We start from the raw sequence: 25630 nt of genomic DNA on the forward strand, positions 1-25630 counted from the left end.
ATTATCCTTCGATGAGCATCCTTCGAGCCAGACAAAAGACAACCATATTTCTAACTGTTTGGCCAAGTCAAACCAGGAGGACGGTTGACTTGGTCAAACTTACATGACTAACAAGGACATCGTTTACATCGTGACCGAATACAGACAAAGTACAGACACAAGTGCACCAACAAACTCCCCCTTGGCTGTAGCTTTGTCTCGATCTTTGATGGGTGCAGATTTGTCTCGATCTTGATCATCGTTGATCTTCATGTCTTCGAGACTCTGATGTCCTTTCAAGTCTTCAATGTCGGAGGATCTCTAAAGTCTTCACGTCTTGAAAGTAGAGAGTGTATCAACAAACTACCCGTATCATGTAGGAAGTGTGTTGACAAACTCCCCCTTAACATAAGCTCCCCCTTGAGTTATGCTCGTGAATGACTTGATCTTCAAGGCTTAAGATCCTTGTGGTGTTGATGATGGTCAGCGGCAACTCGATCATCTTCATCTTTTGAGTGCGTCTTCATTCCAAAGCTTGTCATCGACCATGTTCTCCTAGCCTTTAGAGTCTGCACATGCAAGAAATCTAAACGCGTAATGAGAACAACTGCTTGGAATAGTTAGTATAAACAAATGACACACGTATGACCATGTCACAATCAAACACCGTCCGACAGTTTGAAAGTTTTAATAAAGTTGTCAATTTTGGATCTAACTTTCAAAGCTTGCAAATTTCGACCGTTTATGAAGATTTAGTCAATTCGGTTTTCGTTCAGGTTTCAGGTAACAAAGACTCAAGCTCCAATCATCGTACGATCGAAAATAAAGTATAAATAAAATCTTTTTGACTTTTACAAAGTTTATATTAAAACAGATTTTAGGTGAGTTTTAATATTTCGAAAGACAACAATTTTAATGTCCTTTGAGTGTTATCAAACGACATCACCGCTAATGTGGTGCTGATATGCACCAAACGACGAAACTGTTTAAAAATAAAACAATAAAAAGTTAAGCAGTAAATAAATATATACAGACATTCTTTTTGCGAGTTTCGAGGGTAAGAGAATCATATCAGTGTACGGGCATGTCAAAACACTCTTGTTGTTCAGTTAGTTAACATTAAAATAAACATCCTATAACAATTATCGGTATTGTTGTCCACTTAAGCTCAACTTATCAGATGTAATCATGGCGAGGGGATACGTTAAGGTATGATTTATACTTACCGACCGGTGTTCATCCACATCACGACACATTCCCGTATCAAGGTGTGCACGAGAGTTCATCTTACCGGTGAGTATACCGATTATCATCTGTTTGACCGTATAAGCTGTGAGATACTCACTTATTTTGATTTGAAAACAAGCCCTATGTGATATAATCACTTATTGATGAGGAACTTGATTTTCATATGCATGAGGGTACAGGAGCAAGTCCGTGAACAGGTCAGTACTTTCGTACAGCAGAGAGACGAACTTGACTCCCGGATAAATGTGATATTTTATCACTTATTTGTTTGGACATGTGATTGTTTATCACTTATTGAGGTCGAATGCAGTATGTAATATGTACACGTATGTATAGTATCATGGAAGATCTAGACTTGCGTCCCCGTTATTTTTCCGTAAAAGATACAACCATGATACCCAGATGATAAGCAGCATAAAGACCGAATATCTCAGAACCTCAGTTATCTATCAAACGAAATTTCGGTACTAAGACCATATGCCAATGAATGGTTCCCCACCTGGTCTTCAGTCTATTTAAGTTTATATCACCCTGCACACTTTAAAATGATTGTGAGCCTACCGATACATCTTATATAGAGCTGCTTATCGTTTTTCATTTAAGGTTTAAAGAGGTTTGAATAGACCACTGATGTACTATCATTTTCTCTTTTGCTCGCCAGGAAACTCATTTTTGTTTTTCTATTGTTTTTGTGTTTTTGAAATTTTTCGATGTTTTTGGATTTTCCGATTTTTGGATTTACTCCCCCTAAAATCAATAAACTAAGACAAATTTAAAAACCCAAAGGTATTTACAAAAATGATTTTCCGATGTTGGTTTACTCTTGCTTGACCTTAATGCCGTTCACCAGTAATAAAAAGTCAAATCTAGATTTGTCAAAAGCTTTGGTAAAAAGGTCGGCACGTTGGTCATCGGTGTGGACCTTAACAACATCGATTAGCCTTTTCTCAAAGCAATCACGTATGAAGTGATATTTGATGTCGATGTGTTTGGTCTTTGAGTGCTGTACAGGATTTCTAGTGATCTGTAAAGCAGCAGAATTATCAACGTAAATAGGAGTAGTTAGGAATTCAAAACCGTAGTTGCGTAATTGTTGTTGGATCCAAAGAACTTGGGAGCAACAACTTGAGGCAGCAATGTATTCAGCTTCGCATGTTGATGTAGCGACGCACGTCTGCTTCTTGCACTGCCATGTGACTAGGCGATTTCCTAAAAACTGACATCCAGCCGTTGTGGATTTGCCGTCGATTTTGCATCCGCCATGATCAGAATCACTGAATGCGACTAAGTCAAAGTTATTATCCCTAGGGTACCATAGACCGGTGTCAGGATAACCCTTCAAATAACGAAAAATCCTTTTTACAGCTGCAAGATGTGAGGCCTTCGGGTTGACTTGATATCTGGCAAGCAGGCACGTTGGGTACATTATGTCTGGCCTTGATGCTGTGAGGTACATAAGAGATCCGATCATTGCGCGGTAGTATGAGGGGCTAACAGCTTCACCCTTCAAGTCTGGAGTAATTCCGTGATTTTGTGGCAGTGGGGTACCAATGGGCGTTGCATCAGACATCTGGAACCGGCTCAAGATGTCACCAACATATTTAGTCTGATGGATGAATATCCCAGACTCAGTTTGTTGCACTTGTAGGCCCAAGAAGAAGGTCATTTCCCCCATAGCACTCAACTCGAACTTATCCTGCATAATGCGCTCGAAATTCCTACACCAGACATCATTAGTAGAACCAAAAATAATATCATCAACATATACCTGTACCAGAAGAAGATCTCCATCTTGTTCTTTGATGAAGAGAGTACAATCGATAAGACCTCTTCGAAAACCGTTCTCCAGCAGATAGGTGGATAAGGTTGCATACCAAGCTCGTGGCGCTTGATGAAGACCATAGAGAGCTTTGTTGAGCAACCAAACCCGATCGGGATGGACAGGATCTTCAAAACCTGGGGGCTGTTCGACGTACACCTCTTCTTCAACCACACCATGTAAGAATGCACTTTTCACCTCCATCTGGTAAACCTTGAATCCTTTGAATGAGGCATAAGCCAGAAAGATCCGAATAGCTTCCAGACGTGCAACAGGTGCATAGACTTCGTTGTAGTCGATCCCTTCAATCTGACGAAAACCTTGAACGACTAAACGAGCTTTGTTCCGAATAACCACTCCACGGTCGTCTTTCTTGCATTTGAAGACCCATCGAGTGCCGATTTTCTTGTAATTCTCAGGTCTTTCAACAAGCTTCCAAACACCAAGCTTTTGAAATTGCTGCAATTCTTCCTGCATGGCTTCAACCCAAGCACTGTCTTTCAACGCTTCTTTCCACGATTTTGGTTCTTCTTGTGACACGTAACACGCGAAGGACTAGTCATTTTGTTGACCAGATTCTCTTATGGCTGAATACAAACCAGCATTCCGGTTGTTTCTCAGCTGATTACGCGTCTGCACACCGCGATGGACATCTCCTATAATATTCTGCTGGGGGTGGGTATCATGAATCCACATTTCAGGATTTTCTGGCACACGTGCATTGATACCCAAATTGTTAAGATTAAGATCAACAACCAACTCCACACCAGGAATGTGGGTAGAGGTGGATGCATTCCCTTCGGCAGTGTCTACATTCTGCATATGAGGTGTATCAACAGAGACACCTTGAACAGGAGCAACTGGAGCGGAAGATCCTTCAGCTGCATCATGATATTCATCATCTTCAAAAGAATCATTATAATCAGCAGCATCTTCATAAACCTCATTTTGAACCATATTGTTGACAGACGAAGAAGCTTGTGGGTCAACAACAATAGGTCTAACCAAAGGCGAGACAGCAGCGTTGTCACTTTCCAACAACATCCTAGCCGCTGCTGACTCTTCGTCAAAGGTTGGCAGATTGAAGGAGTCAAATAGCCCATCATAATCGAACATCCACGGATCACCCGGAGCCCTAACAGGTATCGTGTACCTTTGAACCCTCACTTCACTCCAAAGCTCAATCTTTTTGGTAGCCAGATTCCAAACACGAAAATTCGGAGTAGCATATCCAAGGAAGAAACCCTCGATAGCTCTTGCTCCAAACTTTCCATCCGGCTCAATCATAGTATATGGAGCACTAAACGGTTCTAGGTAAGAAAGATCCGGTTTCCTTTTCTGAAGGAGTTCGAAACAAGTTTTGCCATGTCTCTTTACTGTAAGAACTCTGTTTAACGTGTAGCATGCAGCCGATACAGCCTCCCCCCAGAATTAAATAGGGAGTTCCGACTCTACGAACATTGTTCTTGCAGTTTCTATAATCATTCGATTCTTCCTCTCCGCGACACCATTTTGTTGTGGAGTATAACGAGAACTGTACTCATGAAGAATGCCTTTAGAAGTACAAAACTCATCCATAACTTGATTCTTGAATTCGGTTCCATTGTCGCTTCGGATCCTCTTCACTTTCAACGAATAGAGATTCTCCAACATTGTAAGAAGATCCTTGAGGATGCCAGGAGTTTGACTCTTGTGTGCCATGAAGGATACCCAAGAAAATCTAGAATAATCATCAGTAACAACTAGACAATAAGCATCTCCGAATGTCGTCTTGTGCTTCATAGGTCCAAAAAGATCCATATGAAGACGTTCGAGAGGCATGCTGACAGTGTTGATTTTCTTCAAAGGGTGAGACTTCTTTGTTTGCTTCCCTTTTTGGCACGAGACACAGATATCTTGTAAATGAAAACTTCTCATAGGCACACCATTCACAAGATTATTTTTCACCAAATGGTTCATCTTTCTCAAGTGAATGTGTCCCATTCTTCTGTGCCAAGATATAGACTCCTTTTCCGTGGCTTTTGAGACAAAGCAAGTGACTTGTGCAGATGTTGTAATCGCTTGGCTCATGTCGAGAATATAAAGATCATTAACTCTCGGAGCCGATAAGAGAATCCATTCTTGTGGAATTCTGAATCCAGGTTTCAGCACATAGCAGCCGGCATCATCAAAATGCACTGAGAATTTTTTATCGCAGATTTGCGACACACTGAGAAGATTATGATCAATTTGCTTAACATAACTGATCTTATCAAAGCACACAATGCCATTGGAGATACTTCCCTCTCCAGTGATGAATCCGCCTTTGTCTCCCGCAAATGCAACATACCCTCCTCTAATGTTTCTCACATCGTATAGGAGCCGTAAGTCGCCAGTCATGTGCCTGGATGCTCCACTATCAACAATCCAGTGACTGTTAATAGTTCCTCCTAGAACATCCTGCACATGTCATTTAAAAACATCAGTTAAGAATGGGGACCCAAGCCTTAGTGGTCTTGGGTCGTCCCTGAGCATCACGAAACGTGATATCAATCTCTTGATGGTTTTCAAGAACAACTGCTCCCCCTGAATTGTCACCCGCCTTAGGTAACCAAGTTCGTTTTTGCCTACCAGTTTTTGAAGATTCTGGTTTTACAGGTTGTGACACACTTGGTTCCCTTTGAACTGTTTTAACCTCAGATTTTAAAGCTTTTTCAACAGTTTTCACGTTCTTACGTCGTTGTTTAGTTTCTTGTTCTTTTACCGTTCGTTTATCATGTTTAGGTGAAACTGACCGATGTTGAGGATGAACTGTTTCAGGTGGAGCTTTCTCAACAAATTTATTCTTTGGAGCATTTGGGCAGTTTTTGATGATGTGCCCAATTTCTCCACATTTAAAACATGTTCTCCTTTCAACAAATTTAGGAGAACTTGATTGACCACAAGATGTCGAACTCGTGGAACCCGAGGTACTAGCCTTTTCATCACACCCATTTGTGCGTTGAGTGTAATTGTTATCACTGCTACGTTTTAAGATTGTGACTTGTTTTACAAAATCAGTGTTAGATTTGTTCTCAAAAGTTTCAATCTTATCAGTACCCTTGGATGACACGAACTTGACATCTTTTGCTTTCTTTTGAAATCGAGCTCCTTTTGTTTCAGACTTCATCTGAGAGACTTTATGCTTTTGAGCTCGTTTGACTGGTTGTTTACCATTAGAAGCACTAGGTTGTTGAGTGGTTGAAGATTTTTTATTACCAAACTGTTTTCTAATCTCAGCCTTAGGAATTGGATCACATTGTGTTACAACAATTCCTGGAAGCGTTTTTCCCAAAAATTTGTTTGTGTTGTCTTCAAAGACTTTGTCAATCAACGATTGATTTACATTTTTAATTGGGAAAACGTGATTTGAGTAGATTTTATTGTCTCCAACCAATGTATACAACACATTACTGCTTTTAACAGTAGACACACATGTCTTATCAACTTTGACAGAATCAATCACTTGTTTCTGAACAGATGAGACATCAGGAGTATCAGGATCACAAAGAATGTGATTCTCTCGTGGAATAACTACTCCTTTCATCTTGTTAAGTGATTTATTCTGATCACTTACATCCACTTCTGATTCATCATCCGATGTCTCATAGTCCTCGATAATTGGAGGACTTTGCTTCACGGATGATGAAGTTTATTGTTGCTCAGAAGATGTGTTTGAAGAATTGTCCGGTTTGAACCCTAGGCCAGCAGTAAATTCCTCAACATCAAGAGGCACACTGGGTTCGTACCGAGGCATTTCCTCCTCATCAGGCATCTTGGTATAATTGTTCATCAAAGGGGGCGGACATTTCTTATACCCTATGCCTTTCTGATTTCCCTTCGGTTGCTGAACATCGATGATGTGATCAAGCACAAATTGGGAGTTAGAATAACTCTCCAATTTTTGTTTGATCGCATTATGCTCGCATTGGGCAATGGCTAATTGCTTCTTAGTTTCTTCCACAATATTAATGTATTCATTTATACTCACTTGCTTGTGGTAAACTACTTTGTTAACCTCGGACACATTTTTCTTTAATGTTTCTATTACAGATTTAAATTCTTTTTCATTCCGAGTTAAAGCCATGTTCGCCTCTTTGCATTTCGACAGTTTAATAACCAAATTCTGGTTATGACTATGAAGCTTTTCTGATTCAAGCTTCATATCAGCACATGATTTACAAACACTAGGAGCAGGAGGTTCAGAATTTACCTGACTAGAAGAGGCTGAACCATTTGCCATAAAGGCAGTTTGAAAAGAAAAAGCTCCATCTTCAGAAAATAACTTCTCCATTTCCTTTGATGCAGTAGCCGCCTTCCTAATCAGAATTGATTTCTGACATTTAAGCTCATCAGCTTCATTCAGTAGATCCTGAATATCAGCACCTCCTTCCTCCTTCACATCAGACTCAGATTGATTATCCCCAGAAACAGAACAGAGCCTTCTTCATCAGAACTTCCAGAATAACCAGAACTGTCATCACTTCCAGAGGACTCTTCTTTATGAACATGCTCGATGATCTTTGCATAACAAGTTATTCCACTTCTCTGATCATCTTCACCAAACTGCACAGACCAGTCACATCCCTCATCAGCTTGAACAACCAAAGCCCGATTGGGATTTGAAGTTCCAGGCTGGCCCTGATTGTTATTAACTGCCACCATCCTCCTTTCACGGTTTTCTTGCTGGACATTCACATTTGTAGTACTCGTCTGGTTTCTGAAAGGGTTGTGATTGCCATGTTTTGTTGGTAGAGTGCACTCACGTTTGAAGTGCCCTTTATTACCACAGTTGAAGCATGTAACGGCATTGATATCAAACCCATACTTCGTATCTTTCTTTCCTTCCAACGAAGTTCTACCAGTACGAGCCATGAAGTCTTTGGCCCTTCTAACTGCACTTGCAAAAGCCCACTTAATATCCATCAACTCCATTTCTTCCTTGTCGATCTGTTGATAATCTTCATTGGTCATGTTGATGTTTCCAAGCTGACCTGCTACCAAACCACAGTAAGCACTGACCATTGTATTGATAATTTCCATGTGCTCCTTAGCAACTTCAATGCTGAGGTGTGAAAGGTTTGAATTATCGACTCGGATTGTGTTAGGGTTTTGAGGTTGAGGATTGCTTGTATAGTGAGCCTGCTGTTGTTGTTGTGGAGGTTGGACTTGTGGCTGTGTTGGGACAGGAATGTAAGACCTCGGATCAAAAGCCGGAGCAGCAGTTGATTGAGGAAACGGAAGAGAACTTGTGTTGGACACAAATGCAGTTTGCAGTTTAGGTTGCTGAGCTGCAGCGGATCTTGCCAAAGCATCGAAGCCTGGAAGGTACATTTCTGTATTCTGAGGAGCGGGAGCACGCTTTGCTTTCCTGATTTCTTCATCATTTTTATGTTCCAGCTTCTGAATGAACTCATAGATGTTAACCGTGTCTAGAGTTCCAGTGTGCTTCAACAACTCAATAAAGGAACTCCATTTTGGAGGTAAAGCGTCAGCAAACCTATTCACCATGTCTTGTTGAGTAGATACAACCCCATAAGCACACATTTCACTAATCAGATGATAGAACCGTGTTGTCATATCATTTAGAGTTTCGTTTTCCAAAAATTGAAACGATTCAACCTCTTTCTTCAACAAATCATGACGAGACTTTCGAGTAGCTGCATTGCCTTCTCCTCTAGCAACTAAGGCATCCCACAATGTTTTCGTGGTCTTGCAGTAGGAGAACTGATGATAGATATCTTTGTTGAGTGCTTGTGTAAGTGTAGCAAAGGCCTTTTTCTCCAATTCATAAGCCTTCTTGTCATTTTCGAGCATGTTAGCATAACCTTCTGAAGTGGACGCTGCAACTTCAAGATTGGCATTGAATGCATTGATGAAACATGTCCAAAGATCGGTGCTTTGCCCTTGAACATACGTGTGAAAGCGGTTTTTCCATGATGGAAAGTCGTTCATATGGTTCAACTTCGGTGGACGATTGTTGCTTCCCGTTTCGCTTTCACTAATCAAAAGATTTTGAATGCTTTGACTCTGATTGGATACCAAAGCCCATTGACTTGGACTGATTGATGGCGGTGGAAACATACTTTTTGCCCAAGCTGCAGCAGAAGTTAGTTCTTGACTAGATTGTGAGTCCAAACTCCAATCCCAAGGACTTGTACAACTCATTTTGGTGAAATACTAATTGAAGATCTACACAAACACAAACTGTTAAATTCAAACAGACAAGAATTGAAAGATACAACCTTGTTCGAAAGATCAAGATTTGTTCGAAGGATCAACAGTGTTCGAAAGATCACTGTTGAGTTTCGAGCAAAGACTTCGAAAGATTCACAATTGACAGATCCTTATCTTTCGAGCAGTTATCTCGAAAGATTCACGGTTTGAAAGATCCTTATCTTTCGAGCAATTATTTCGAAAGATTCACAATTTGAAAGATCCTTATCTTTCGAATAACTATCTTTCGAAAAGATTCCCTGGATCGAAGGATAGATCTCTGACTTCGAAGGATGGGTCGAAAGATGATTATCTATCGAGCCTTCCTTGATCGAAAGATGGTCCTTCGACTTCGAAGGATACCCTTCGATCACACTGACACAACTGACAAAAAGGTGACAGGTTGGTGAGAAAGGTGATTGGTTGGTGTACCAACTTTCGGCAGAAGGGATGTTCTGCACACGACTTTTCACCAACTTTTTGACTTTCAAAAAAATATGCCCAAAATGGCAAACCTTATCCAGAAGGTCCGGTCACCGGAACACACCGGAGATAAGGCCGGAAAACACCAAGTTACTTAAAAACAGGTTTTTAAGTTACCCAACCCAACCTTGAACACTCCCGAAAGGTTTAGAACGCGTTTTTCAGTTTAAAAATGCAAGAAAACCACCAAAAACGGGTGCTAAACCAAGTGTCCAAACACACCAAGAACATGAACAAACCCGGTTTTAAACAAGGTAAAGAGCCACGGCTCTGATACCACTTGTAGGTCCCTCTCGGAGGATGACGAACCTAAACCTTGTTATACAAACCCACTAGCGAGTGCGGAATCCAAGCTAGCAAGCAAACCGAGATGAAACAAGTATAAACACAAACACACAAAGGTTCACCGATTAACACCACTTGTATTAATACGAATGAAGGTTCCGGTTACAAGCACAATGTTTACAAATCAGTTTTGCAAACTCTCAAGGTGTGTGTGTGTTTCGGACAGAATGCTCTCAACTTTCTATCTCTCTATGTGTGCATCTGTCTATCAACATACACTGCATGGGTATATATACACCCAGCCCAGGTTGTCTTGTCCGAAGGATCTGATAGATGATCGAAGGATCATCTATCGATTACAAAGTCTTCGAAGGATCTGCATTAACCTCGAAGGATGATCTATCGAATCATCCATCGAAGGTTCATCTTTCGAGTTCATCGAAGGATCAACATTATCCTTCGATGAGCATCCTTCGAGCCAGACAAAAGACAACCATATTTCTAACTGTTTGGCCAAGTCAAACCAGGAGGACGGTTGACTTGGTCAAACTTACATGACTAACAAGGACATCGTTTACATCGTGACCGAATACAGACACAAGTGCACCAACAAAAATAGTAATTCGACAGGGAAAGAAAATGGCAAAACTATTAATTTGAGTTGAGGGAAAAATCGTAATTTGGCTGGGAGAGATTAAAAAACAAAACCAACGGTAAAACTGTAAATTTAAACCGGGAAAATCGTAATTCGGTTGGACCAATGGGGAAGTGTCAGACAGCTGTTTGGGAAAGAAAATGACAAAACTATTAATTTGAGTTGAGGGAAAAATGGTAATTTGGCTGTGAGGAAAAAAAAACAAAACCAATGGCAAAACTGCAAATTTAAACGTCGTAAGGCTGGACCAGCTGCCTTACACTATTCCCTTTCATGTGTTTTGTAGTAGTTTTTGCCCCGTCCGCGTTGCGGGGCACTAAGCCGAATATTTCTCTCTCATAACATGTACATCTATGTTTCGGTTACTTGTACATACGACTTATAACACGATCTCAAAAAAATTAAATCGAGTCAACCAATTTAAACAACACACTACCATACTTTTGTTACAAAACTAAAACGACGTAAAAACTATAATTTTAAACTTGGGGAAAAATTCTAATTTTTCAGGACAAATGAACATGTTGCCTGGCACGAATAAAAATTACACCGAGTTTAGTAAAAAAACTAAAACGATCCTAAGATTGTATTTTTACACAAGGGGAAAATCGTAATTTTACAGGATAAAAAAACAAAAACGATAGCAAAGCTGTGAATTTGAATTGAGGGCAAAATCCTAATTCGGCTGAGAGGGAAAAAACAAAACAAATGGCAAAACAACAAATTTAAACTAGAAAAAATCGTAATTTGGTTGGACAAACCGGAAAGTATCAGGCAGCTGCTTGCAATATTGCAATATTGGTGTGATCTTGAATTGTTAAGCCAGTGTTTCAATATTGCAATATTGGTGTGACCTTGGATTTATTATTTCAGTTTTCCTATCTACTTTGATTTCTAGTGGTTCTTCAAGAACAAAGAAAAGAATGGAACGATAAGGGTATTTAGGTAATGATGCAACATTACTTTGGAAAGTTTAAAATTCCATCACACATAGGAAGGATTTTTCAATTCCATTTCCGTATAATACCTTAGAAGTAGATGTTGTTGTTGGCCACTATAATGCTTAATGAAATCAGGGCTATCGATGAGAGACTTCCATGCTTTGCAGACGGATCGGAACTGAATCAAGGATTTGGCAGGAAGCTTTTTCATGATTTCCATTTGCATTTCGAATGGTATGTTGTCTGACATTTTGACAGTTGCTTGTGGTGGTATGTATGTATTTCTAGGGTTTACTAGTGACGATTTGGGTGGAGCCAAATTTTAATTTTTTAAGATGTTATATGTGATTTGTATCCAGCATTTTTAAGCAAAACGACGCCGTGGCCAATAATTCTTGGGCTTTTGTAGGGACGGGTTCTTCAGCCGATGTGTTTAACACATTGCATTGGGCTTTTGTAGTTGTTTAATCCAATTGCACATTCAACTTGGGCCACCGCTACAAACATGTATAAGAAATAAGATTTCCTATGTAATGTTCTAGCATGTTAATTCAGATACATATTATATATTTTTCTCTGTTTATCAAAGAAATATTAGTTTATTATTCTTGTTTTTATATTTATCACTAGGGGGATGTGTCGTCCGCGTTGCGGGCGCTAAACTGAATATTTCTTATATATTTTGTTTACTTGTACATACTACTTATAACATAATCTTAAAAAAAAAATACACCGAATCAACCAAGTAAACTAAAATACTACCATAGTTTTGCTATAAAAAAGAAGTTAACTCAAAAAACTAAAACAACGGCAAACATGTAATTTAGAGTTGGGGGCAAAACAGTAATTGGTCAGGACCAATGAGCGAGTGGTAGGCAACTGTTTGACACGAATAAAAACTACATTGAGTCAATAGTTTTGTAAAAAAAAAAAAAAAAAAGATTGGCAAGATTGCAATTTTGAATTGGGGGCAAAATCATATTTTGAACTAAGGGCAAAATCGTAACTTTTAGCTAGGGGAAAACCATAATTTTATTTTGAACCGTAGAAAAAACGTTATGTTTAACTGAGGACAAAATCAAAATTTTTAGCTGGAGGCAAAACCAAAAAATTATTTTAAACTGTGGTGAAATCGTAATTTTAAACTCAGAATAAAATCGTAATTTAAATGGACCATTGGGGAAGTGCCAGACAGCTGTCTGACACTATTTCCCAAGCTTCCTTTTGTAGTATTTTGAACTAAGAGCAAAATCATAACTTTAAGCTGGGGCAAAACCAAAAATTTATTTTAAACTATGGTGAAATCGTAATTTTAAACTCAGGATAAAATCGTAATTTAACTGGACCAATGGGGAAGTGCCAAGCAGCTGCCTGACACTATTTCCCAACCTTCCTGTTGTAGTATTTTGAGCTAAGGGCAAAATCGTAACTTTTAGCTGGGGGCAAAACCATCATTTTATTTTGAATTTGGAGCAAAAACGTAATTTTTAACTAAGGACAAAATTGTATTTTGAACTGGGGGCAAAAACAAAAATTTTATTTTAAACTGGGGCGAAATCATAATTTAAAACTGAGCATAAAATCATAATTTGGCTACACCATTCCTCGACCTTCCTTTTGTAAAAAGCAATATAGCATTTGTCATATACTAGTTTTTGCTCCATCGAAAATGTAGATATAGAAGATACGTATATAAACTGACCCAATATAACATTTGTCATATACTAGTTTTTGTTCCGCCCGCGTTGCGGAGCAAGAAGCCAAATTTTTCTCTCTTATAACATGTACGTCTGTGTTCCGGTTACTTGTACATACTACTTATAACATAATATCAAAAAAATTTAAATCGATTCAACCAATTAAAACAAAACACTATCATAATTTTGCTAAAAAAAACTAAAATGATGGAAAAGACTACCAGTTGGCACGAATAAAAATCATATCGAGCCAATCAATTAAAACAAAGCACTATCATAGTTTGGTAAAAAAAAAAAAAAAGACTAAAACAAATTTAACAGTGGGGCAAAATCGTAATTCAACGGGAAAGAAAATGGAATATAATCAAAAGAGTTAATTGCCAAAATCGTCCCTGAGGTTTGGGTAGGTTTGCTATTTTGGTCCAAAATGATACTTTTATATCAAATTGCCCCCAACGTTTGTAACTTTTTGCCATTTTCATCCAAACCACTAACTTAGTTTATTTTTCTGTTAAGTTGAGGATATTTGGATGAAATTGGCAAATATAAAACCACATAGACGATTTTGGCAATTTACTCAAACTCTTTTAAATTTCTTTTATTTAATTAATTTTGTTACATATATAATAAAAAAGAATATACATGCAATTTTTATATGAAAAAAATAATAGCTTTGTCACATAATTTTTAGAGTAAACTGCCATTATGGTCCCTGAGGTTTGGTTACTTTTGCCAAATTAGTCCAAAACTCAAACCTTTTGCATCTGGGTCCCTTTGGTTTCAGTTTTATTGCCATTTTTGTCCAAAAATAAATCAGGTCATACTTGTCTTATAAAATCTTGCAATTTTGTCATTTTCATCATAGGCAAATCAGGTCGTATTTGTCTTATAAAATATGGTATTTATTTATATAAAAGAAAAATGATCATTTTGCCCCTGTGGAAAATGACAAAATAACAAGATTTTATAAGACAAATATGATCTGATTTCATTTTTGGACCAAAATGGCAATAAAACTGAAACCACAGGGACCCAGATGCAAAAAGTTTGAGTTTTGGACTAAAGTGGCAAAATTGAACAAACCACAAAGACCAAAATGACAGTTTACTCTAATTTTTATAAATTTTCATCCAACCACTAACTAAGTTAATTTTCTATTAAGGCCAAGGATGTTTATATTCTAAGACAGAAATTAATTTCTAATTTTTTATATAGATAAGTTTTATAAAAATAAAATCTACTTAAACCTTTAAATTTTATAAAACTAAAATGCTAGGTCAAATAAAAAATTTTATCATATGTACCAAGTTTGTAATTCATCTTCTACTTTTTTTAAATTCGCTCCTAAGGAAAAACAGAAGCCAGCCCCCCCCCCCCCCATCAAACAACGTATCGTTACGAAACCTTAAAATTACCCACCAAATTGTAATTATAATGCTATGAACCAAAAGTTTCTTTACTCAAACCACTCAGAATAAGTATTAGTTAGTTACCCTCATAATCTTCATTAAATAAATATTTTATTTCTACCAACATATTTGTAGGTGCTCAACACATTTAAAAAATATGTAACGTTTTACAATTTTTTTCTATCTCTGCAATTGATAAATAGTAAAATTTGTAACCGATTGTTATGTGTTGCACACCAATGACATTTTCCCTTTATAAAACTGATTTATATAAAGAAGCTGTAAATTAATTTATGTCTTAATTTATAAAATTTAAAACATCCTTCACCTTAACAGAAAAAATAAACAGAGTTAGTGATTTGGATGAAAATTTATAAAAATTACGTGACAAAACTATTAATTTTTTTTTCTAAAAACTCCATGTATATTCTTTTTTATTATATTAGTAACAAAAATAATTAAATAAAATAAATTAAAAAGGGATTGAGTAAATTGCCAAAATCGTCCCTTTGGTTTTATATTTGTCAGTTTCATCCAAATATCATCAATTTAACAGAAAAAATAAACTATGTTAGTGATTTGGATGAAAATGACAAAAAGTTACAAACGTTGGGGGCAATTTGGTGCAAAAGTGTCATTTTAAACGAAAATGGCAAACGTGCCCAAACCCAAACCTCAGGGACGATTTTGACAATTAACTCTAATCAAAATGATCAAGTTACATCGACGTCTTGAAGGACCAATGGTCTACGGTGTCCTCTTAGGCCATCAGGCCTTAATAAATCGCTCCAAAAGTGATATCTCCTCGAATTGAATTCTTCCCCTTTTAAACCCTAGAAATTCATTTGAAATGAAAATCAAAATATGAGGCAAAATTAGCTTTGGAAATCCAAGCGATAACGGCTTCCTTCCTTTCTCTCCAATCCGTCTCCATCTGCAACATCAACTTGCAATAGGTGTTGATACGATCCTAGTAATCTGGTATATAGAGATTGAATTTCAATTTTCAGATTCAAGTCATCAGGTATTGGTCTTCTATCATTATTGTATTTGAATACGCGAACTCAACACTTCTGAGATGTTTCTTATTCATGAGGATGAACCTCATATATTTATATCTGACTATTCCCTCCTATTGATACGATCCTACTCATTCTTCCTGTTTGAGAAGATGAATTCACTAAATGGAATATTTTCATCAAACCATATATAATAGACTGATACCTGAGAATGCTTTGACAATTTATACTCTTCCTTCCTTTAAGAGGTTTTACTTACTAACATATACGTAAAATAAGAGTAATTCTGTCATTTTTGGTGAATTATATACTGCTGCTGAATCTTAGTTCACGGGTGTATATGATTCTTCATATCAGTTGTGCTTTTAGATTTTGATTTAGGTTGATAAATGATGGTTTGGGTTCAGGTCAAAATGAAAGTAATTTAAAATCAATATTCACATTATTAACTTAAATAAATCTGAAAATAAAGGGTGGCATTTTCCTTTTCGAGTCAAGATGGTGACTAAAACAAAATCAATGACCGCTGTGTATATTAGAAGGTGCGTTTTGATCTCTCCTTAATGGATGTTGATGTTGTCTATACTTTTTAAATGTTTTGGCGGCTAAGAAACATGTATAAAGTTTCAGTAATTCCATCCCACATTTATGAGAGAAAAGAATAAAGTGACACCAAAGAAGTTCTCATATATTTTTAAGTCTTTCATGTTAATTAGAACACTTGCTTTCTTTGATTACACTAGAGAACTTTCCCTGGTGATAGTGCTGAGCAGAATAGATGAACCTGCAGAAGACCAAACTGACCCGAGGGGCGAAACCGATAAAGGGGCGGAATATGGAACCAGACCAGTTATCAATTTTGGTATTCCTTTGGCTTTGGTTCAGTAAGGACCCAGATCCAGAAAGGGGCTGCAGTACAAGGCTACGTCGTTCTGCAAGGTTTGCATTACAATTCTTAATATAGCTCTATCATGCTTATCAAGTTCGGAGGATTTTTGTTTAATTATTACAGTCTGTCAATTTTGAGAATCAACGTATATATTTCTGATATTAAATACCATAAATTTAGATAATCAAGTAGGTTCTAACTTGTCATAAATTAATTAACAGATTGCAATTGCGTTACAAATAAGTTTAGAAGCTCTAATATTATCAGTATACATTAATATTCCTAAGCTTGGCCCAATAAGGTAACATGGGTTTACTATAGGCCCAAACTTGTTGCTTTCAAACAGTTTTTCGCTTGAAACAATTCTAAAATTTACTACAAATGATGACAAATCTTATCACATCTAGAATTATCATATTCCTCCAAAAATAGCTGCCCCAAATCTTTCATTTCATCTCTCGTCAACCCTAGAAATTCATACGATCTTCAAGATCAAAATCAAAATGTCAGACAACATACCATTTGAAATCCAAGCGGAAATCATGAGAAAGCTTCCTGCGAAATCGTTGGTTCAATTCAGAAGTGTCTCCAAAGCATGGAAGTCTCTGATCGATAGCTCTCAATTTATTGTTGAGCACAGCGGTCGACACACACATGAACAACATCTCCTTGTAAGGTATAGTCATAAATTTCAGCAAAAATATGTTTCAATTGTTGATGATCATACTTTCCCGGAACAAAAAGTTTCCCCCACCATTCCTCCACCGGTGAACATGCTTAATTATGCTAGCATAATCCGCAGCTCTCACGGCTTGTTGTGTTTATACTGTAATTATCGAGAGGGCCTTTGTGGTCCCTACTCTGGAAAGGACATGGCTTTTCTTTGGAAGCTTTCAGTTAGAAAGGTTGTTGCTGTTGTTTTGCCTAATGTGGGATGTGGTATGTATGAAACTGTGACAAACGCCAAAGACGATGGGTCGAATTGTTGAATGACTACGATTGTGAGATCAAATATCATCCGGGCAAAGCGAACGTTGTCACGGATGCTCTAAGTCGAAAAGAACGAGTTAAACCTTTGCGTGTGCGATCTTTAAGGCTTACAATTCATAACGACCTTACCTCTCGAATTCTTGATGCTCAGCAAGAAGCATTAAAACCAGTAAATATCAAAGCAGAAATGCTTAGAGGTATGGAAGAACAATTTGAGTAGAAAGAGAACGGAGCCTTATATTTCATGAATAGAATTTGGATTCCTCATTTTGGTGGTCTTCGAGGACTAATACTTGACGAGGCTCATAAATCCAAGTATTCGATACATCCTGGAACAGATAAGATGTATCACGATCTCAAGGAATTTTATTGGTGGCCTAATATCAAAGGTGATATTGCGACATATGTTGGAAAATGTCTAACATGTGCTAAAGTTAAGGCCGAGTACCAAAAACCTTCTGGATTGCTACAACAACCCGAAATCCCTAATTGGAAATGGGAACATATTTCTATGGATTTCGTAACTAAATTACCCAGGACTTCTCGTGGTCACGACATGATTTGGGTAATCGTCGACCGATTAACCAAGTCAGCTCCGTTCTTGCCTATCCGGGAAAAAGATAGTACTGAAAAGTTAGCTAAAATCTATCTCAGGGAAATTGTAGCAAGACATGGTGTACCTTTGTCGATAATCTCTGACCGAGACGGTCGTTTTATTTCAAGGATTTGGCAGTCTTTTCAAAAGGCCTTTGGATCCCAATTAAATTTGAGCATGGCCTTTCATCCCCAAACAGACGGCCAAAGTGAACGCACAATTCAAACTCTAGAAGATATGTTGCGTGCTTGTGTGATGGACTTAGGTGGAAATTGGGATACTCACTTGCCTCTAGTGGAGTTCTCATACAATAACAGTTATCACACGAGTATTAAAGCCGCACCATTTGAAGCATTATATGGCCGAAAGTGTCGATCACCTGTATGCTGGGCAGAACTAGGCGACAAACAACGGTTAGGTCCTGAGTTAGTTCAAGAAACTACTGATAAAATATTTAAAATTCGAGACCGTATCAAGGCGGCTCGAGACAGACAGAAAAGCTACGCGGACAGACGCCGCAAACCGTTGTCCTTTGAGGTTGGAGACAAGGTGTTGCTAAAAGTCTCGCCGTGGAAAGGCGTAGCTAGATTCGGTAAGCATGGGAAGCTTAGCCCGAGATACATAGGACCTTATGAGATTTTGGAAAAGATTGGAAACGTCGCCTACAAGTTAAAATTGCCTGAAACACTCAGTAACGTTCACGACACTTTTCATGTGTCGAATTTGAAAAAGTGTCTTTCGGATGAATCACTTATTATTCCCCCGGACAAAATCCGTGTAGACAACAAACTCCATTTCATCGAAGAACCTGTTGAGGTTCTAGATTCAAAGATTCACAAAACAAGGAGAAGTCGAATCAAACTAATCAAAGTCCGATGGAACTCGAAACGAGGACCCGAGTTCACATGGGAACGAAAAGATGAAATCAAAAAGAAGTACCCTCATTTGTTTAAGAAAGTCTCAACTAAGAAGGGACGCAGATTAAAAATTTCGGGACGAAATTTCCGTTAACAGGGGGAGAATGTGACAAACGGCAAAATTCCGGTAATTCCGTACAACTTGAACAACTATTTCGACTATTATTTTCGCGTATTTGACTTAATTTTAATTAATTAAAGTCTTGAGAGTCTAGGAATTACTAAAATCATAGTGAAGTATGATACCGAATCCGTTGCGATTAGAAACAATATCCTAGACTAACAATAGGAACACGAATAAACGATACTTTTTAGTACTAGTCGCGGTACAGTCTGACACAATGAAAACAAGACATGCAGTTATGTCTACACAAATATTCTATAAAAAGCTTTGTCCAAAAATAATATGTGCTTTATCATTTACAAAATTCCAATTAAACCAAATTGTCCAAATCCGCAGAAAAATACAGCAATCGTGCGGAATATACAGCATTCCGTAGAACGAAACAGTAACTGTCCGAAAAACCCAAAAATAAATATTATTTGACATAAGTAATATAATGGGTATTAAAAACGACACAAAATCCGCAATCAAATCTTATTGCGTTAAGCTACACGGCTAGTTCAGTAACTGCCAGTCAGCAAAGCCGGTACCGGAACCGTGTCAAAAATAATAAATTTTTTAGTCCAAAAAGTTGGATTAATTATTTGAATAATAAATCAAGTGCAAAAATAATTTTTGTTATGTATTTATCCAAACGAAACACGGTGTTAGTATTTAACCCGGTACAACCGACTTTTTCACCCGAATTGCAAACTAAAAATTTTGGTAGATTAGTCTTACCTAGTGTCACATTACTTTAAAGTGTCAAAGCTTGAAACACTATAGAATTTTTTATATAAATTACCAAAGTTATGAAGGTTTATATATTAATCATTATTTAATAAAAAATTAATACAAAACCACCACCCCATCCCTTGTATACGGTTATGGGGGTGTGTGTGGGACCCCACCTATTTTCTAGTTGTTGTGTTGGAAGTCTTGTATGAATGACTAGTGTTGGGAAGATCAAAAGAAATCATCCAAATTAAACTAAACACTCCATCCAACTCTAATTTCCAACAAACTCAAAAACTCCACAACTTCTCACTTTTTCTCTCTTGAAATCGGCCCCAACTAAAAAGCATCATCATTTTCATCTTTTAAAAATTCAAACTCAAGAACATATGCAAATATGGGGGTTTATGGATGAAGCAAGATATTTGTGAGATTAGGAAAGCTATTTGAAGCATTTTGGTGAAACTAGAAGCTCTTAGATCATCAAGATTTTCGCATCTTCATCCTCATTTTTCTAGCAAAATTGTAAGAACACTACACTAGTGTCACTTTTATTTTTGATTTCTTTTACAAGTTCATCATAATCACATAAGAAAAATAACAAGAAATAACTAAAAATCATTATTTTTAACCATGATTTTTCTATGATTATGAGATGAACTTGGAGAAATCTAGGCTAATAAACTTGAATCTTGGATATTCTTACTCAAAAAGATGATCTACATACATGCATGTAGGATCAACCAAGATTCATCAACAAAGTGATGAACATGAGTTTTTGATGAACATGCATGCTAGTAAAATGTGAAAAACCATTTAAAAACAAGAAAATAAATTTTTGAAAAATTTGTTGAATAAAGTTTCCATTTCTGGAAAGAATCAAAAGCAAGAAATATGTTAGTAGTAAATATTTTGAATACATGTTTATGCTTCAAATGACTTTGTAAGACATCTAAAACAAGAGTTTTTCATAAAATCCCGTTTTACAAATTTTTGGCAAAAATAAGGAATAAAGTTTCCTTTTTAGGAAAGTTAAGAACAATATCACGTTCATGCTACTTTTGTTGACAAATTTTGATAGATATTGATACTTGATGATGTTTTGTATTGAAATAATTTGAAAAGAAGTTTTGTATAAACTTGGGGAAAAATCCATATTTCAAACAAAACTATGGCAAAATTTTTATAAATTTTGTGATGTGTTAAAAGTTGTTAAACAAAGAAGTTTGTTACTAAAACAATTACTTGGAGTCTTTAAACATGGTTAAACAAATTTTGGACAAAGTCATAAATCCATGTTTTATATAAAGATTTCTAAATAAAAATGACAAGTATATATTTTTGGATAAAATGTGTACTTACAAAAATATTCATCAAGTATCATAAGTTTATATATTTTGATGTGTACATCATATGTTAGTTCTAGTAGGAACAAATGCAAAATTGTTACACACCCATAAAAATTACAAAATATATATATAAACTTGAAAATGAAATAAAATGTCCATCCTTGGACACGAAAACACAAATGGACAAATTCGGACACTATTAGACTATATGGACTTTTGGACAAACAAAAATGGCACAAACAAAGCAAATGGTAAAACGTGACGGACAACACAAATGGGATAAATGATACGAATAAATAAAACCGACAAGTAGTAAATGACTAGAATAAAATACGAACCGTCACACAAGTTTATGCACTAAAATGTTCAACAATGGCATAAGTAACAATTTTTATAAAAATTAGATTTTTATAAAAATTAGATTTTTATAAAAATACAAGTATTACTATTATTATTTTTTTTATTATTTTATTTACTAGCCCAAAAATTATGTAGTTTAAAAAGTGGTCCATAAATTAAAATTGGGCTAATGCCCATTTCTGATAAACAAAATTTGGGCTAGGCCCACTTTTACAAAACAATGGACTAAAATGTATTTTTAGTCAAAATTGGGCTAAAGCCCACTTTACAAAATACTTGGGCTAAAAACCCAATATTTACAAATTATTATGGACTAGATATATTTTAGAAAACAATTTGGGCTAGGCCCATTTTTACACAAGTTATTTGGGCTAAGTCCACAACTATAAACTAAATTGGGCTAGGCCTACCTTTACAAAATGTTTTGGGCTAAGGCCCACTCCTATAAATTAATTTGGGTTTGACCCATATTTTTAAACAAAGTTATTTAGGCTAGGCCCATAAGCACCAAATACCCAAAATGGACTTAAATTCTAAAACATAAATTAAGCCCATTCAAACACAAATAAAATAAAATAAATGTATATATACAAGGAAGTTATATATATATGAAAACACAAAAACAAAAATCAAAATACAAGATAGAATATTTGTATGATACACAAAAACAAACCTAAGTGTCTAACTAGATTAGAACACTTGTAGGTCGAGAAACGAACCGCGAACAAGGAATCGAATAGAGATTTGCACGGAACGCAAATCTGTGAGTTTATGTTTTCCCCTTTTACTTTGAATGTTTATAGTTTTAAACTTTCGGGGATGTATACATGTTAAAAATAGTATGATATTACAATGAAACTATTTTGATCACATGCGGATAGGTGTTAAAATAAAGGAGCCATTAATGAATAAACAAGTACCGAGGAACAAACGGATAGATCTATTTGGGTTTTGGCAAGCCCCACTCTTAATGACAACGATAACCACGATCGTCAAGAGTGCCTTTGTGTCCAAACTAGTGTTGTTGACACACACGATAAATTGTCAAGGTTTGGTTGCCTCCTATTCGGCATACATATTAGTGTCCTTGCAACACACTAATGATCATACAATTTTTTTTATCATACTATACAAAAACGAATTTTATTACTTCAAATGTTTTGGAGACTCATTTGATGCAAAAACAAAATAACATGAATTCACTCAACTTTTGTTGACGTTTTCAAAATTAACATGTATTACAGGAGATTAGTGGACGGCTTTGGGAAAATATGTTCAAGTGGTTATCAAGAACGCAAGCTTTTGTGATGTCATCCGTTTTTAGTGTTATGTTTTGAACTTTGAATAATGTAGTTAAAGTTGTTGTTTCAAGTTTCAAACAAGACATATGTAATGTAAATTATGGTTTTGAATCAAATGTATGGATGAACATCTTTTATGTTTCAAATATGTTGTTTACTCGATTGATTGTAACGATTGCCGCTCTCGTCACACCTCGCCATACGCTTCCGCACAAACCGAAAATCGGGGTGTGACATAAACGGTTCTAGGTTTTGGGGTTTGTCGCAAGACTATTGAGCCCAAGATTGTCAAGGTTACTCATATTAAAAGGTTTAGCGATATGGAAAGTATAAGTTGCATCCCTTGGCAAGTTGAGATTTTTACATTACGCACAGGGGCTTGGAGAACTCCATATAGCACCAATCTCCCTTTTAATAAGTCAATTGAATTTAACTATTTTAAAGTAACTGTAGATGGGTTTATGTATTGGCTTGTTATTGAAAGGAATACTATGGATGGTGTGTTAAGTTCTTGTAATTTGATTATTTCATTGGACATGACAAGTGAAGAGTTTAGAGAAGTAAACCTTCCCGATAGTTTAGCCCACCAGTCTGATATTAATCTGTCTATGTCTAAACGAAACGAGTCCCTTGTTGTGCTGGAAGTCGGTGGAGACGTGAATAAACTAGTTTACTATGTATGGATGATGGAGGATGGTGTTTCAAATTTGTTTACAAAGTTATTCACTATTGATTTTCACTCACCAGATGGATTCGAATGTTTACTAAGGGGATTCAGGAAGACAGGGGAACCCATAGTTGAAATGTTACAAAATCTGAATGACTGCAATGCACCACTTGCTGTTTATGAACCCTACTCAAAGTCCTTCAATAATCTTGGGATTAATGGAATGAGTTTTTCATTTTCTGTGTATCCCTACATGGAAACACTTCTTCTTCTTGATCAACCAAATTTTATTACTTTTGACAAAGGTAAACGCTACATTCAAAGTGAAGAGGTGAGAACATAAGGCTTTTGAAGCATACATGCAAGGTACATATATTATCTTATTCATTTTGTTTAATCTTATGCAAGTTAAAATGCATATCAAAAAATACGTTCTGGATTTTGATACAAAAATAAATAAATAAATAAATAAATGAAAGAACAAACCTTGTATAGTGGTTTTTATGATTATGTTGTGCATTCAATATTCATCTATGGGTCCAAGTTAAGCCATGAAACAAAAAAAAAATATGTCCTAAATTTATGATCCATCTTGTGTTCAAGATATGTTTAGTACATGATTCTTGATCTCGTCTTGATGCACATGTGCTTTTAAATACTGATTATTATTCTTTACATACCAACTTCGATTAATGGTATAAATAGATTAAAGAAGTAGAGGCAAACATTACATTGCTATTGAAGTGGGAGGTTTTGTAGGGCATGTATTCTGTAACAGGAGGATGCAAAATGGTTGTTTGGGCCGGGAAAACGCTGGTTCACATCATTTAGTCAAAATAATCTGGAAAAATCATGGAATCTTTGTATTTGAACCAAGACGGATGACTCTCCTATAGTTTTTTTTTTTCTAATAACCAACTTTCTTTTTTATAATGCAGTCAGGGGAACTAGAGAAGACTATTACTCAAGTTTAGAGATGTAGCTGATATGCTCTTTTTATTTCTGTTAAGAACATGGTTGTAACTTAATTGTGTAGATGAACTATCAACTTGTATTTCAAGCAATATGGTTTTAATTATATTGCAGTGGTTTTTATTGCTTGCATGATGTGATCTTTAACTATAATAAACTGACTCAGACGCTTGAATTTCAACATAAGCACCATGTCAGGCGGTCCTTCGAAGTCAGCCAGCCGATGACAAAGCATTAACCACCACCTTCTCCAGCATTGGCCGATCAAGCCACGAACTAAAGAACTGGAAAGGTTCGGACCAAATTTAATGTCCGCCACAGAAAGTAGGAGCGGATTATGGTCCAAATGCCTTCACAGGAGAGCCTGAAAGGACGCTTCTGGCCGTCGATTAAGGAACTCATCAAACACAAATAACCTGTCAATCTGAACTCATCAAACACAAATAACCTGTCAATCTTACTGATTTTTTTTACCTTTCTCTGAATCGACCATGAATGTGAATTTACTGTCCTTAATTATACAATAACAAACCAAACGAACATCGGTACCGGTACCGGTACCTGTACCTGTATTCTTTTTTATGGTTTCAGTTTTGATAATTTGTAGTTTATACAACTTTGTCTGTGATGATATATAAATAATGATATCAATAATGTGACGATCTGACGTTTGAACATTGGTGTGGGTCCCTATGTTCATTTTATTCGTTTTCAGTCGATTGATTTCTATACGGAGTGCATGTATCATACCGATATTGTAACGAACCGATGCCGATTCAATACTCGTGATAATGTACCGTCACAATGCGCGGTCAAATAACCTAGTTATACTAAATTTAAGCGGGTTGGCCCACAAATTCATTTATTAAAAACTTAGTTAAACGGGTACAAATTTGAGTGATTATTTTCTCTTTTGTTGTTTTTAGATATATAAGGACGTGTTTTTGAAAGTTACGACACAAACTAAAACTATTAATTGAAAT

The 25630-nt window shown here is 36.4% G+C and overlaps 1 long non-coding RNA gene across 1 annotated transcript; it reads left to right on the forward strand.

The window, feature by feature from the left end:
• The first annotated feature begins 16510 nt into the window (after window positions 1-16510).
• Window positions 16511-24692, forward strand: LOC110864175. Its single transcript, XR_002549698.2, has 3 exons — window positions 16511-16708; window positions 23981-24041; window positions 24614-24692. It is a non-coding gene; the product is annotated as an uncharacterized LOC110864175 (long non-coding RNA).
• Window positions 24693-25630: the final 938 nt, after the last annotated feature.

Source organism: Helianthus annuus, chromosome 6 (assembly GCF_002127325.2).
Source record: "Helianthus annuus cultivar XRQ/B chromosome 6, HanXRQr2.0-SUNRISE, whole genome shotgun sequence".
Taxonomy (NCBI): domain Eukaryota; kingdom Viridiplantae; phylum Streptophyta; class Magnoliopsida; order Asterales; family Asteraceae; genus Helianthus; species Helianthus annuus.